Source organism: Rhineura floridana, chromosome 6 (genome assembly GCF_030035675.1).
Source record: "Rhineura floridana isolate rRhiFlo1 chromosome 6, rRhiFlo1.hap2, whole genome shotgun sequence".
NCBI lineage: Eukaryota > Metazoa > Chordata > Lepidosauria > Squamata > Rhineuridae > Rhineura > Rhineura floridana.
In genome coordinates this window covers 72,338,820-72,355,443 of record NC_084485.1, presented here as the reverse complement: position 1 = coordinate 72,355,443, position 16,624 = coordinate 72,338,820, and the positions used below count along the sequence as shown (strand labels likewise).

At 42.1% G+C, this 16,624-nt stretch overlaps 1 protein-coding gene across 8 annotated transcripts in view; it reads left to right on the top strand.

Moving 5' to 3' along the window:
• The window catches only part of ANKS1A (ankyrin repeat and sterile alpha motif domain containing 1A), a 212,749-nt gene that overhangs the window by 104,047 nt on the left and 92,078 nt on the right, over nt 1-16,624 (top strand). The window lies entirely within an intron of this gene.

The following is a 16,624-nucleotide window of genomic DNA, read 5'->3' as shown; positions in this document are numbered from 1 at the left end:
GCATGTGTGAGAGGTCTTGCTCCAACAGCTCTCCTGGGGCACTTGGCCAAGGAGGGGTCTCCACGTGAGCGGGCAAATTTCCCGTGGGAATCGGAGAGTGGTTGGTCATGTCTCCTCCCCCCAGATCTTCAGGAGCATCCTCCACATCTGATATCTCTCCTATCTGCATAGCTGGGGGTGTGCCCTCAAACAGCTCCCCCCCAGGGTCACTCTGTGCCAGGAAGGGGCCCTGGGGCTCCTCCACCTCCTCATCCAGGCCCCCCTGGGTCACCTGGGGCTTGACAGTAGCAGATTAAAATCAATGCTGGAAGAAGGATCCTGAGAGAGAGTGCTCTGAGTTTGACACTCACGTGATGGGCCAGTGTTTCAGTCTGTTCTAGCCTTCCCTGCCTAGAGAGGCAGTTGTGGGAAAGAGCTCTTTATTTCTAAACACAGTCAGCTGCTGCCTGCTTCCCACATGAGATACTGCAACATGTAGCCAGCTACAAGTCACACAATGGCTTGTACACAAGTCTCTCCATCATGGTGGATCTGTGGCACCTACATCCCTGATTTTGCAGCTAGAATCCCAACTGCCCATTGGCTGCCTGTTAATACCACCTGCTCCTTTTTCCCTCTTCAAAGACAAAGGTGCTAGTTGCCTCTTCAGCTGCAACAAGCAGCATACAAATTGAAATAATGTTTCAAATCTTTTGGACTAAGCCATGCTGTTAAAAATAGGTTGTTCAAAATGCTAAGCTCTGGTGGGCCCTGTCAGAATTGAAGAATGCTTTCTTATGGTCTAGGTCTTCAGGCTATAGGCTTTGTCACAAGGTTTCCTTTTAATGGAAGGATACACAAGCCTTAGTTCAGAGATGGGTAACCTCTAGCCTGTGAGCCAAATGCAGCTCTCCAGACCTCTCTGTGATCCCTTGGGACTCTCACCAGGTAATAATCATCCTCTGTGCTGTTCTGAAGTGCTTCTATCTGTCTGGAATGTATCGTTGAACTGTGCTGATGCCTCTAGCATGTGTGGATGGAGAGATGTGCTGTGGGTGGGTAACATCCTTTGGTTTCCCCCCACCCCAACCAGGTGAATGGAATACAGCTTTTTGTACAAAGTTAACAGCCACATGTTACCCCACCCAATGTTGCTTCTGCCCCAGTTACCATTGGCATACAGCCCCCAGGAGGTTGCCCAAAAGGGTGAAAATAGCTGCCTACTCCTCTTGTAACCAATCAGTTGCCCTTAGTTAAAAGCATTCCAATGGCCATTTGGAAATTCATTGTATTTCTGTGGCATTTTGGAAGAAAACAATGCATTCCAATGGCCATTCTAAGACCCACATTTTAGTATATTCCTGCCAGAGCCGCATAACTGGATCCAATGCCTCTATGATACTTCATTTTCTAGATGAGATGAGCAGAAGTTAGATTGTGCTCCACTGATGGACCACTTCCTGCCCAGTGTCAGGTATGGGATATGTAGTCTGTATACACTGTGATAGGGATTAAAATCAGATCCTCCCTGCTCTTCAGGATGATCTGTGCTGATCAGCCAAGTAGCAGGGAGTGGGCTCCTTTTAGGAGAAAGGCAGGATGTAAATTTAATAAGTAAATAAACCACAATTTTTACCCTGTACCAGCACATGGGGTCTGGCCCAGTGTGCTGCATTAGAAATGAAAATCACCACCACCACCTCACGCTCAAGGATACTCCTCGTATCTGCGCAGATCAGCTTTGGTAGGGGGTGCTGAGCAGGGGGCATTGCGTGGATATGAATACAGTAGGGCCCCACTCATATGGTGGGTTACATTCTGGACCCCCGCTGTAAAGCGGAAGTCATTGAATAGAATGGCGCATGATGCCCGAAAACCACTGTTAAAGCGGAATAAGCGCCGTATGAGTGGGGCTTTAGTCTAATTGCGTCTAACTGAGACTGTTGTATTAGCGAATCACTGTAAAGCGAAGCGCCGTAAAGCGGGGCCCTACTGTAATGTGTCATTGTGTTTGTGTATGAAGGGTGTGTTTTTAATGGCCCTGCCCACTGTTAGAATTCAGCTCCAAACATTTTTCCACCAAAGTAATATAGCTTTTACCTTGGTCTGTAAAAGGCTTCCCACTCCTGCTTTACATGGTACAGATAAACTTGGCTATTTTATTCAGAGGACTTAATTTTGGAGCATGAAAGTAGGTTAAGAATTAGCTTTTTCATCCTGTGTCAGGAAAATGCACAAGTTAGCTTATCTGGGTTAAACAGCATTTTGCTTCATTCGTAATAAAATATGTACAAGTGTTTACCTGAGAAAACTTGGCAGTCATCACAGACCCAGTAACTCCAACCAAATTCCTTGACACTGGATTCTTACATTCTTATCAAGCAGCTGTTGTTTCCTGATCTGAGCTACAGGTTATACTGATCGAAGCTCACATCAACAGAAAATCAGCTTATATTTTAAAATGACACACTAATGTTAAGTGCAGATATATTGTTCTTTTTTTAGTTACTAAGAAAGAGGCCTGGATTGTGGGACAAAATCTAAAGAAAGGAACATTTTTATATGGTTAACATAGAATCATAGGAGAGTTCCTGCTCAGTGCAGGAATCCAACTTAAAGCGTACCTGACCGGTGGCTGTCCACCTGCCTCTTGAATGCCTCCAGTGCTGTAGACCCAACCACCTCCCTAGATAACTGGTTGCATTTCCATACCTCTCGTAACAGTTGCTGCCCTGGGTTCCTCCTGGGAGGAAGGGTGGGATATAAATTAAATAAAGAAATAAATAAAACTATTTATTTATTTATTGTATTTGTATACCGCCCCATAGCCGAAGCTCTCTGGGCAGTTTACAGTAACTAAAAACATTAAAAACAAATATACAAATTTAAAACACATCTTTTAAAAACAATTTAAAACACAATATAAAAATTTAAAACAATTTAAAAACACATGCTAAAATGCCTGGGAAAGTCTTGACCTGGCACTGAAAAGATAACAGTGATGGCACCAGGTGCACCTCATCAGAGAGATCATTCCATAATTTGGGGGCCACCACTGAGAAGGCCCTCTCCCTTGTTGCCACCCTCCGAGCTTCCCTCGGAGCAGGCCCCGAAGGAGGGCCTTAGATGTTGAGCGTAGTGTACGGATGGGTTCGTATCAGGAGAGGTGTTCCATCGGGTATTGTGGTCCGAAGTCATGTAAGGCTTTATAGGTTAAAACCAGCACCTTGAATCGACCTTGGAAACATACAGGCAGCCAATGCAATTTGGAAGATATTCTGTCAAAATCTGGCTTCCTGTAACTTGAGCCCATTATTCTGTGTCCTGTTGTCTGGGATGATTGAGTTGAGATCCCGGCCCTCCTTTGTGTGACAACCTTCCAAGTGCTTGAAGAGTGCTATCATATCTCTCCCCACTCTTCTCTCCCCAAGGCTAAACATGCCCAGTTCTTTCAGTGTCTCCTCATAGGTTTTTGTTTCCAGTCCCTTGATCATCCTCGTTGCCCCCTCTGAATCCATTCCAATTTGTCTGCAGTGTGCAGAACTGGACGCAGTCCTCAAGATGAGGTCTAACCAGTACCGAATAGAGGGGAACTAGTATTTCACACGATTTGGAAACTATACTTCTCTTAATGCAGTCTAAAATAGCATTTGCCTTTTTTGCAGCCACATTGCACTGTTGGCTCATATTCAGCTTGTGATCAACAACAATTCCAAGACCCTTCTTGCATGTAGTATTGCCAAGCCAAGTATTCCCCATCTTATAACTGTGCATTTGGTTTTTTTCCTAGGTGTAGAGCTTTGCACTTATCCCTGTTAAATTTAATTCTGTTGTTTTCTGCCCAATGCTCCAGCCTTTCAATATCACTTTGTATTTTGTTTCTGTTTCTGTTTTCCAGGATATTAGCTATCCCTCCCAAGTTTCTATCATCTGCAAATTTGATAAGCATTGCCTGCACCTCCTCATCCATTAGTAAAAATGTTGAAGAGCGCTCGGCTCGGGAGCGAGCCCTGCAGTACCCCACTTGTTACCTCTTCCCACTCTGAGAGGGAGCCATTGATAAGCACTGTTTGATTCTGTAGCCAACTGTGGATCCACAGTTAGCTAGCATGCTAATCAGAATAACGTGGGGCACTTTATCAAAGGCTTTGCTGAAGTCAATATATATTATGTCCAACGCATTCCCACAGTCTACCTGGGGGGTTACCCAATGAAAAATGAGATAACATAGTCTGGCAGGATTTGTTCAGAATTTTCCCAGAAATTGATGTCAGGCTAACTGGTCTGTAGTTCCCAGGTTCCTCCTTTTTGCCCTCTTTGGAGATAGGATCCACATTAGCCCTCCTTCAGTCATTCAGCACTTCACCAGTCCTCCACAATTTTGCAAACATAATAGACAGTGGTTCCAAGAGTTCTTCAGCCAGTTCCTTCAATATTCTAGGATACTGTTCATTGGGCCATGCAGATTTGAACTCATTCAAAGTGATTAGGTATTCCTTGACCATTTGTCTATCAATCTCAAGGTGTAATCCTGTTCCTTCAATTTCTCCTTTGCCAAGAGAGTCATAGACCCGCTTTTGGAAGAAGACTGAGCCAAAGTAGGAATTGAGCACTTCTGCCTTTTCTTTGTCATCTGTTATCATTTTGCTATCCTCATTAACTAGCTGTGCCACCATTTCTTTTCTCTTGTCTTTTACTGTGGATGTACCTGAAGAAAGCTTTTTTGTTGCTTTTAGCATCTGTCACTAATCTTAGCTCATTCTCAGCTTTAGCCTTCCTGACACCATCCCTGAAATTCCTTACTACCTGTCTGTACTCTTCCTTTGTGACCTGGCTTTCCTTCCACTCCCTATATGTGTTCCTTTTTGTTTTCAGGTCATCTCTAAGCTTTTTGTGAAGATACTGGCTTCTGCTGTCTTGCCCCCCCTTTTTCCTTGTTGCAATTGTTTGTCATTTTGCCTTTAGAGTTTCCTTTTTTAGAACTCCCACCCATCTTGTACTCCTTTTCTCGTTAGAGTTGCTTGCCATGGAACCTTACTTATTGTTGTGAGTTTATTAAAACTAGCTTTCCTGAAGTCCTAGGTACATGTATGGCTACTCTCAGCTTTTGCTTCTGTTAAAATCAAGAACTAAATTATAATGTGGTCACTTTCCCCCAGAGTTCCTGTAACTGCTATTTCATCCACTAAGTCATCTCTGTTGGTTAGAATCAAGTCAAGGGTAGCTGATCCTCTAGTTCCTTTCTCCACTTTCTGTAGGAGAAAGTTATCAGCAACACAAGTCAGAAATTTATTGGAATGGCCATGTTTGGCAGATATCAGGGTGATTGAAATCCTGCATTACTGCTACATCATGTCTCATTGACACTTTGGCAGTTTGCTTTTTAAAGGTTTCGTCCTCGTCTTCTCCTTGATTGGGTGGTAGACTCCAACTACCATGTTCCTTTTATTCCTTGCCCCATTTATTTTAATCTAAATACACACGGTGGAGCTACCAGGCGCTTGCGTGCGCGCGCGCACGCACACACACACACACAGTGCAACTCCGCCTCCTTCTGTTCTTTTTCAACAAGTTATATCCTTCAGTTGCTGTATTCCAGTCATAGGAGTTATCCCACCAAGTTTATACCTATCACATTGTATTTACCCTCCTGTATTAAGAGTTCAAGTTTGTTTGTTTCCCATACTCTGGGCATTAGTATACAGACATCAAAGACCATGTGAATTTACAGTCTGGCTTCCTTCCTACATTTTTATGAAGACTATTATTGGGCCCCATTAGAGCTGTTCCCTCAGTTCCTGTTAATGTGCATAAGCCTTCAGTCTTTACCGTCAAGTTTACGACTCCCTCTCCCTTAGGATTCAGTTTAAAGCTCTCCTGATGTAGTTCTCCATGCTGTAGCCAAACACATTCTTTCCAGTCCTTGTGAGGTGCAACCCATCATTTGCAGCAATCCATCGACCAGGAAGTGTAATTTGGGGGCTCAGAATCCAGATCTCTCCGGTCAGCATGACCTTTGTAGCCAGTCATTCACCCAGAGTATTTTTCTTTCCCTTTCTACTCCACTTCGAAGTACTGGAAGGATGGATGAGAAGATTGTCTGGGCCTGAAAGTCCTTGAGTTTCATCCCAGAGATTCAGAGTCTGGCGTGATTTCTTCATAGCTCTGCTTGTGGCAGTATCATTTGTTCCCACATGTATTGAGAAGAAAGGGATACATGACAGAGTTTGATAAGTAATAGCAACCCTTCAGTCACATCTCTATCCATTCTGCAGGGAGAAGCATACCTGGCAAATCCATGCGTCTTCTTGGCATACTTGGGTTTCAATCCCACGCAGTAGGGAGTCTCCCACTACTACTACTCTTCTCTTCTTGTGGGATTTGGTTTCATTGCCTCTGTTTGACTAAGCTTAAGCCTGTCGCTTGCTGTTGCATGGGGTCTCTTGTGATTTTCGTCTGGAGGCTGTCCTCCAGTCTCATCCTCAAGTGCAATGAAAATTGCAGGTCACCAGCACTGAAGTGTCCTTCCCAGCCATAGTCTCTACTACCCTTTCTGTCTGTCTGTCCTTCTTTCTTTCTGCTTGTATTGGAATGCCCAGTACTTTGTCTTTTCCAACTTCAGGGTAAACATGAGTGTCCCATTGGTATGTGGTGCATCCTACCAGAAAATATTTTTTGTTAGGGGACGTCCCCTGCTGAACTCCACTGCCAAATTCCTGTTAGCTCTCCCTGTTTACTTGCTCTCTTAGAGCTGGCTGACTGGCATATTTTGGAGGTAATGTTGTATTCTCCAATATGCCTTGGAAGGGGGTTTGTAGTAGCAGCAGTGCAAGCAGCCTCTCTACTTGTAATCTTGTGTACATGTCAGGCTCTGACATGTAGGTGGTTTCCACAACCCTAATTCCTTTAGGAACTGTGACAAAGGTTCTTTAGATTGCCAGTCACAACATTCTAGATAATGTTCTTAAGATTTTTATTATAGTCTTGCAATATATGCAATCACTATTCACTATTTTATATGTAAAGTGACAGTCAGAGCTCATCAAAAGGAGGAAGTTATGGGCTGCCAGAATGATGCCCATGAGTGCCAGTGTGCCCACAAGTATCTCTTATATCATCCACAAAAGGTCTCAGTATATATGAAAAGTCCACAATGCACAGGAAACTGTCTGCTTTTCCTGTTTAGTTCCTGTTTGCACTGGCTCAGCCTCTCCTAAATCAAGTAAATATCCTTAAACATGTCCACATTTCATTGGATACCAGGATTGGACAGTCATCCTCCCATCCATTCTGAGCAGGTGCAAGAGATAACAATCTCTTCTGTTGGTGGTTGATACAGGTGCCTTTTTCCCTAATGAGAGATGGGTGAATCCTGTGATGAAGTAAGGGTGAGACGGATACTGCTGCTAGTGACTTGGGGTGTGGTATGTGTAGCCTTGTTTCCTGGTACTGTTATGATTCATTGTACCAGTAATGAAAATTTTCAAAGCAAGTTTTGAAAATAACCCACCTGCTTGATAGATTTTAAGGAGGCTACAAGACAAGGTGCTTCTTGGCACTGTGGAGCTGGTGAACATACTAATTTTGAGTAGGAATTGTTTGCTTAATTATTTATATTTCAGTTCATTTGTAGGCCAATGCCTCTTTCCCTCCTCCACCCCAAAAAAGCGCTCTCACAGGGACTTAGAATATCAACTTAAACAACTGAGCTCAAACATTTTAGCCCTTTCTGTTGAGAGGGTGCAATATGAAGCAAAGAAGTGGTGTGCTAGAAAAGGGTGTTTAAGGGTGCTTAATGCCGCCCTGGGCTCCTACTGGGAGGAAGGGTGGGATATAAATTCAAATAATAAAATAAATAATAAATAAACCCTTCTACTTTATCACTACTTTTCAACTGTAACACCAGACTACTAATATCACCAGCAAGCTTCTTGGGTTCCAAAGCAGCCCCAGATGTTTTGTAGCGTGCCTCCTAGTGGAAATCTCAACATGTCAGTGAATGAAATATTTTTTTCTTGTTCTAAGTTGCCGTTCCAAATCCAGAATAAGACATTTGACCTCTCACATCATTCAGTCTTACTGTAGTGATACTCAAATACTACCTCTGTGGTGAGTGAGCCACCTTAAGGATTGTTAATGGTGCTAGAAGAAGGCCCACTTCTTCTATTAGGATAATAGGATAGTTTATCTTATTCTGCCAGCTGTTGATATAAGCAACAAATGGGCATGGGTCAATTCACAGGAGGATTCCTTTAGCAATACAGTAACTCTCAGATAGTTCATAAGGTAATACAGGACCAAGACAACATGGGGCATCTTTGGTGGTCCCAGGCACTCCATCCTCCCCATCTGGATTTGGGCTTGAAAGACCAAGGGAAAATATGGGTGCATGGAGGGTAAATGATAAGCAAATACAGTTTGAGATTACATAACACCATTGCTGGTCATGGATGACACCTATTAAGGTATCAGCCTTCATTTCCATTTTCCTGGCTTTGTGGAGCTTGAGCCTTATTTCTGATCTTAAACCAGAAGGTTTTTTGAGCATTTAATATTGAATCCTTGTTCTTGCACTGATAAAAGTTCAGAGGTTGCTGCCATAATAACTGTTTTGATGGTATGAATTCTCAATGCTCATACATAGGAAAACACTAATGCTCCAAACATCGGCAAACACTTGTCAGGTGAATGTCAAACTGTAAACACTGCCACTATATGGTAAAAAAAATGAAACTACATCATCTTAAAAGAAATTGTAGTCAGATAACTCTTCAAAATATGTTATACTTTCCTGAAAATACCTGGATGATTTTTTAAAAGTTGGATGAAGTACATTTTTGTTTGGGAGCTTCAGATCCCAAGCATGGCACATTGCCAGCTCATATTCCCCTGGCTGCTTAGGGTTTAGCTTGTGATCCATGTTACTAACCTTTCCATTGTGATCCATTCACAATGAAAGTGAGCCATCTAATTTATGTGAAAGGAAATGGAGCCAGGAAGCATATGTGTGCTGAAATTGCTGTGTCTTTAGTCCATGTCCAGAGAATATTCCATGTTAAAGAAAGGCCATGCATTTAGTTATGTGATTTGTAAAGTATGCAGCTTTATTTTATTACTTTGAATTCAGGTTAATAAAAATAGCATTAAATTTTCAGGTCTTCAGTATTAGTACTGCCAAGCTCTTAACAGGAAAGACTACTATATTATGTATTTGTGGAATGAAATAACAGTGACTTATGGACCTATAATTCTGTGGCATGAATCTGCTGACAAAATAAGCTGAGCATTATAAACTGCCCTAGCTTTGCTCTGTGTTTGTGCAGTAATTACTGTCTTATGAAGTCCTGGTTTTGGTTTGTAGGAAAGATAGTGACAAGTCATATGTTACCTTTATTATGCATTGGTTTCAGATTCCCTTAGGATTTTTAGTCCAGTGTTGTCATGTAATTCATAAACCGAATCCTATGATTTTTACTGCTCTGGGCTATTGAGAAGAATATGACTACACATTTTCCTTTTACTCCTCTCAAGCTCCAGGGCTGTCCTTTATTGGAAGATTTTCACATGTGCAGGGATATACTACTGGCTTTGCTTTTTTAAGGCAATATCAGCACTAACTTTTTTTCAGCTGATTGACCCTGAAATCTGTATCTCTAAATGAACATGTTTTATTTGTGCAGAAGGCCATAAATGTTGTACATGTTCTTGTTGGTATCTATGTTGCTTTGTAGTCAGAAGTATGAGAGTAGTTTTGGTTCTGAACACTTTGAAGTGGTGGTAGTGCACAGCTGTACTACATTACACTTGTCTCCTTTAAAAAGGGACAGTTTTCCTTATGGGAGTGCAGTAGAGAACATAGGAAGCTGCCTTACGTCATTGGTCCATCTAGCTCAATATTGTCCAGCTGGCGGTAGCTCTCCACAGAGCTTCTTTTGAGCACTACTTGGAGGTGCAAGGGATTGGACTTGGGACTTCTGGCATACAAAGCATATGCTGTACCATTGACTTAGGGCCGTTCCTGATGAGGGAGTCAGGGCCTTCACAAGCTTGTTCTGTGGTGGTTGAATTGCATTAGAGCAGGGGAACCTATGACCTTTCAGATGTTGCTGGACTACCACTCCCATTTTCCCTGACCATTGGCCATGCTGGCTGGGGCTGATGAGAATTGGACCTCAACAACATCTGAAGGGTCACAGGTTTCCTATCTCTGCTTTAGGGGCCTGGTAAAGCAAATCACTTGAGTACACTGGTCAGTCTAGCAAACACCTAAGAATAATCTTATGTTTTGCTAATATAATGACAACCATGTGTCCTAATATAATGACAACCATGTGTCCTAATAAAGGTGTAACCCTTCTGTAGATCTTGGATGAAGGGATGGACACCAATTTGGATGGCTTTTAAATGTCAGGCATGGGAGATGGCTACTAGCCAGGATGGCTATGTCCTGTCTTCAATGTCAGAGACAGTGAGCTTCTGGCAAGAACAGGATGCAGGATTTAGATGGGCTTTTGGTCAGATCCAGCAGGGATGATCTTATGTTCTGATTATTTTTTTCTATGGACCAACATGGATTATTTATGCTTTTTGTGTGAACAATCTTTGTGGGGTTTCTGGTTTTATTGAGCTTTAGGAAGCAACAGGAATAATGTTATCAGAAGCATATTTAAAGAGGCATGCCACACTTGAGGATTGATAGGAAATCTGATTATCAAATGTAGACCAGGGACAGGGAGATTTCATGCTTGTAGGAACTTTATTTTTAACTAGAACTCATTATTCACTTTCTAAAACATGAGATTCACCAACTAGAGACAGATACTACGGACAGATACTTAATATTTATTTATTTATTTATTTATATCCCGCCCTTCCTCCCAGCAGGAGCCCAGAGGGGCAAACAAAAGCACTAAAAACACTTTAAAACATCATAAAAACAGACCTTAAAATACATTAAAACAAAACAACTTTAAAAACATTTTTAAAAAATGCTTTGAAGAATTTTTATTTATTTATTTATTTATTATTTATTTATTTATTACATTTATACCCCGCCTTTCTTTTCATGATAGAAACATATGGTTCTCAGGCGGTCTCCCATCCAGGCACTGACCAGACCTGACCCTGTTTAGCTTCACCAGGGTGCTGGCTCAAGTTGTTTTAAGGTTTAAAAGCACATTAAAAAGCAATTGCAACACAGAAGCAGACTGGGATAGGTCTCAACCTAAAAGGCTTGTTGAAAGAGGAAGGTCTTCAATAGGCGCTGATAAGATAACAGAGATGGTGCCTGTCTAATATTTAAGGGGAGGGAGTTCCACAGGGTAGGTGCCGCCACACTAAAGGTCCATTTCCTATGTTGTGCAGAATGGACCTCCTGATAAGATGGTATCTGCTGGAGGCCCTCACCTGCAGAGCGCAGTGATCGACTGGGTGTATAAGGGGTAAGACGGTCTTTCAGGTATTCTGGTCCAAAGCTGTATAGGGCTTTGTACACCAAAACTAGAACCTTGAACTTGGCCCAGTAGTAAATGGGCAGCCAGTGCAATTATTTCAGCAGTAGGGTGGCTTGTTGGTGATACCCTGCCCCACTGAGCAGTCTCACCACTGCATTTTGCACCAGCTGCAACTTCTGGACCAACCTCAAGGGCAGCCCCACATAGAGCGCACTACAGTAATCCAACCTGGAGGATACCAGTGCATGGACAACAGTGGTAAGGCTATCCCAGTCCAGAAATGGCCACAGCTGTCTTACCAGCCAAAGCTGGTAAAAGGCACTCCTAGCCACTGAGGTCGCCTGGGCCTCTAGCGACAAAGATGGATCCAGGAGCACCCCTAAACTAAGAACCTGCTCTTTCAGAGGGAGTACGACCCCATTCAAAGCAGGCAACTGACCAATCATCTGAATTCAGGAACCACCAACCCACAGTGCCTCCGTCTTGCTAGGATTCAGACTCCGTTTATTGGCCCTCATCTAGCCTACCACCAAGTCCAGGCAGCGGTCCAGGGCTTGCACGGCCTCTCCCTATTCAGATGTTACAGAGAAATAGAGCTGGGTATCAGCGTACTGCTCACACCTTGCCTCAAATCTCCTGATGACCGCTCCCAAGGGCTTCATATAGATGTTAAACAGCATGGGGAACAAGATGATACCCTGCGGCACCCCACAGCACAACTGCCAGGGGGCCGAAAGACAATCACCCAATGCTATTCTCTGAAAATGACCCTGGAAATAGGATCAGAACCAGTAAAACAGTGCCTCCAATACCCATCTCACCACATCTGCCCAGAAGGATACCATGGTCAATGGTATCAAAAGCTGCTGTCCTCCCAATAAAGGTCATCCATCAGGGTGACCAAGGCCGATTCAGTCCCATAACCAGGCCTGAACCCAGACTGGAATGGGTCAAGATAATCTATTTCATCTAAGAGTACTTGCAATTGCTATGCCACAACCCTCTTAATACCTTCCCTAAAAAGATACTTAGAATGTAAAGAATTCTGAGACTTGGAATTTTATTTTACAACACCAAAACTGAGGTCACAGACCTTTCACAAAATCTCTCTCTCTCTCTCTCTCTTTTTGTTCCAGCGGTATAATTTAAGGGTGGCAGAGCCATTTTGTTGCCAGTATTAAACAACTGAGAGTCAGAAAGCCTGGCCAATCAACTTGAAATTATCCAGAATATATAGAGCCTGATTTACCTTCTGCCCACTCCTACTTTAAGCTTTCTGGAAAAAGTTACTAGTTTCAGGTTGACTGCAGTACAGCATTTCAAGGTTGAATTGGGGCCAGCAATGTGGTAGCCTGCACTGCACTGTAAGCTATATTTTACCATGTGCCTAGTGCAAAAGTCATGCCATATGCAAAGCGTTTGGGTTCAATGAAGCCTATTTAATAACTTTGCCTTTTAAAAACAATATTTGTGTCAAGAGTTTTTTGAAAAATGGAACGTACTGGATGAAGTTAAGAAGGAAGAAGCCTGTAGCTTAAGTGTTCCCAAAAGAACTAGCTGCTAATATAGTAATAGGCTTTATGTGGATACATATTAGGTTCTAGCTTTAAACAAAAAGCTTTAACTCCCCTCCCAACCTTGTCTGATCATGGGATGTAGCCCACAAATCTGAGCTAAAAAAAATAATAATCATGGCAGATATGAATCTGTCTTGGGCTTTAGACAGATTCCCTTCCTCTACTCCAAAGCTGTCAGGTGTTCAGCCAAACACTAAGATACCAAATTGCTTCAAAAGTGAGCAAAGCAATCCTGTGCATGCATGCTCAGGCAGAAGTCTCATAGAACTATGTGGAGTTTGCCAGAGTAAACATACACAGGGGTAGGCTTGATGGCAACATTCACCTTGGTATATGATTGAGTGAACTGAGGACAAAGTAATTCTAGAAGTTGGTGGGAATTTAACCTTAACATTTTTGTGCTTGCACTGGGAGAAATCACATTCCCCTGGAGAGGATGGGACAAGTGTGTGAGAGCTTTATTCTGTGCTGGGTTGACTACGTGTGAAGATGAACAACTTGACAAATGCTTTAATATCTATTCCCACAATCATGAGAATTAGAAATCTTGCTATTTTAGAAGCTAGAGTGGTTACTAAATTCTGTTTAAATTCTTACATTGTAGATTGCCCACACCTTAAATTCCCCTACAGCAGTTCACCTCCCACGATTTTTACTATTTTCTGCAAGTTGTTAGAACAGGTTGACTTGCACCAGCATAGCCATTGCCTTTTTATACTACCTTGGGTTTTTCATGTTATCAGAATTAGATTTTTGTTATGTTACAATGAGAAGAATTCATCTCTTTTACAAAAAAATGGTTGTGGCAGAATACTATATTTTGTGTAGTGCTTGAAAACTCTCTAATCAAATAGAGACTTTTTATTTTGAATTAGTTAAGAACATAAGAAGAGCCTACTGGATCAGGCCAGTGGCCCATCTAGTCCAACATCCTGTTCTCACAGTGGCCAACCAGGTGCCTGGGGGAAGCCTGCAAGCAGGACCTGAGTGCAAGAACACTCTCTCCTCCTGAGGCTTCCGGCAACTGGTTTTCAGAAGCATGCTGCCTCTGACTGGCAGAGTTTTCAGCCTATCTGTAGATAGTTACTATGCATACCGTATGTAAGCCACAACAGGCGCTGAACCTTGTGTCCCTGCTATATAGGAATAGCTGTGCACAAACATAGAATGTTATACTTGTTACAGAAATGTGCAACTTAACTTTTTAAAAGAAAAAGAAAAAAAAATCAAGCTCCTTGGTCTTATGGGGGTGGAGATAAGACTCAAAAGGATAGCTAGATAAAACTCAAAAGCTGAGCAAGAGGCAATCAGTAGGCTTGTGAGTGATCAGAGACAGGGCTTTAGTGATTTCACACTATTTTTAAAAAGCAGTTTCTTGAGGTTGGCAGGAGAACTACTTAAAGCAACATTCAGACAAAAATAGCATGGGCACACAAGAAAGAGCTTTCCATAAAGTAGCTCTCATGCCAAATGCCAAATTGCTTTTTAAATCCAGGGGTCATAGGGATTATACATGGGGAAACTACTTCAACATGATTTCATGAGAAGAAATACATGGAAGGGGTGGGTTTGCCTCTGACACATTTTTCAGTTTGATACTGGAGGCCCTGTAGCCCCGAGATGGAACTAGTGCTGTTTGTGATGATTTTTTAAATTATTTCATCAAAACTGAGGTAACTTGGTACAAAAAGATTCTGTACTTTCCTTCAGTGAAGTTCACTGAGCCATTTTTATCCTAAATAATACTCTTGAAACAAATTAACAGAGACTGAGAAAATCAAAGTGGGCAGCCTTGAAGCATCCCTCAGGGCATTTACCTTTTTATAGAAGAATTTTTATGTTTAAGTGTTTTATGCGTGAGGTAAGATTGAAGAGGCAAAAGACATTAACAGACATGAAAGTTCTGTTTGTTTCAGTGCAGAGTATATCAAGCTGCTTTTGTTAGTGCATGCTAAATGAAGCCTTTTGGCAATTGTCCACCTTTCCACTAAGGGAGGAGCACAGCTGTTCTAAATGGAGGGAATTTCTTAGGTTTAAACACTGAGGCACTTGCATGTTGGGTGTGCGTAACAGGATTTGTTGGTGGAGTGGTAGAAGAGCAGAGCTAGTTACTTTTACCAAAAGGGACTGTTTACTTAGACTCCTCTAGTCTCTCCTCTGCCCCCTGCAAAAAAAGCTATCACAAATACTTTTGGATAACAAAACCTTGAGTTTATGTATGCTTCAAAGCATCTGTAAATCTATGACCTTCCAGATTGCAGCTGTCTTTGAAGGGTAGACTCAAGGTTCCCTTTGCAAATTATGGGTGGTATAAATACAATAATAAGTATAAGGAACTGTTGCCAAATTGGTCACAGAGAATAGGTATTTGCATTTACTTAGTGCTGACTGTTTAACTTGATTATAAATGTGTGGGCTTCACAAGACCCTCCTCCCATACTGCTATCATCTTGGTACATAAGAAGTAATCTGAGGGTGTTGTCTTTTAAAAAACAAAAACAAATCTGCAACCCAAAAGCTCTCACTTGAGTTTTATCAGAGGTTTTTGGTAGTGAAGAAACTACTCAACATACCTGTGATGGAACAGCACTGCCCCTCTCAATTATTTCAGTAAATAAGACTTAAGGATATCTTCCAAATGCTGTGAAGCATGTATGTGTGAGAGAGAAGGTGGTCAGGGGAGGAACAGTGCATCCTCTGAATGCATGTGAACATGTAGTTTGGATCCAAAGGTCTCTTGCACTTTCATATAAGGGGATGGTAAGATTATCCTCTGAGTCCCTACACTGGGTGGTAGCCAAAGTGGTGCCCTCCAAATGTTGTTGCACTCCAACTCCCAGCCAGAATGGCCACTGATCGGGATGATGGGAATTATAGTCCAACAACATCTTTGGGGAATGCCACATTGGCTACCCCTGCTCTGTACCGTATTTCACAAGGTAGGCTTTTTCTGAGATACTGGGGGGCTGCAGTGAAGAAGAGGAGGCAAGAAAGTCCCATTTCCTAAGGAGGATATTGCTTATGTGTATTAGGATCTAAGCCATAGTATTCAAGCAAGATTTCTGCTCTCTCTAATAACAGCTTTTGTCAAGAATTAAAAAGGCTTTATTCTCTTAGTCAAACTAACTGATCATGTTTCTCTTGGGTCGTGTTATGTACTTAAGAAACAATTTTATTGGGTTTGACTGTTTTGTATATATTGGACTTTTTAAAATGGTGGAAGAGTTCATGTTTGTTTTTCTATAAGTGCCATATGGGATTGCAATCAAAAAATGTGCCTTCCAAGATTTTGCCCCCAAATAAATATATAAAGTAGAAATCTGTAAAATATCCACTTCTTGGAAGTGTGAGAAACAGGAACTCTTAAATATTTGAATAAATATTTCCACATCTTTGAATAAATCCCTTTTCACATCTGCTTCTGGTATTACACTGCTGCAGTTCCGTGCTAATTTGTGAAGCAAACCACAGAAAATTGCAGAAATGTTTTAAATTGTATCTGCAGTGTTTAAGACCGGGAGGCAACTCAGGGTGCAGAAAAGGAAACATGGTCCCTTATGAAATCCTGGCCAGTTGTGCTGATCTGGAACTAACACTCTTTGGAAGAGACCTTGT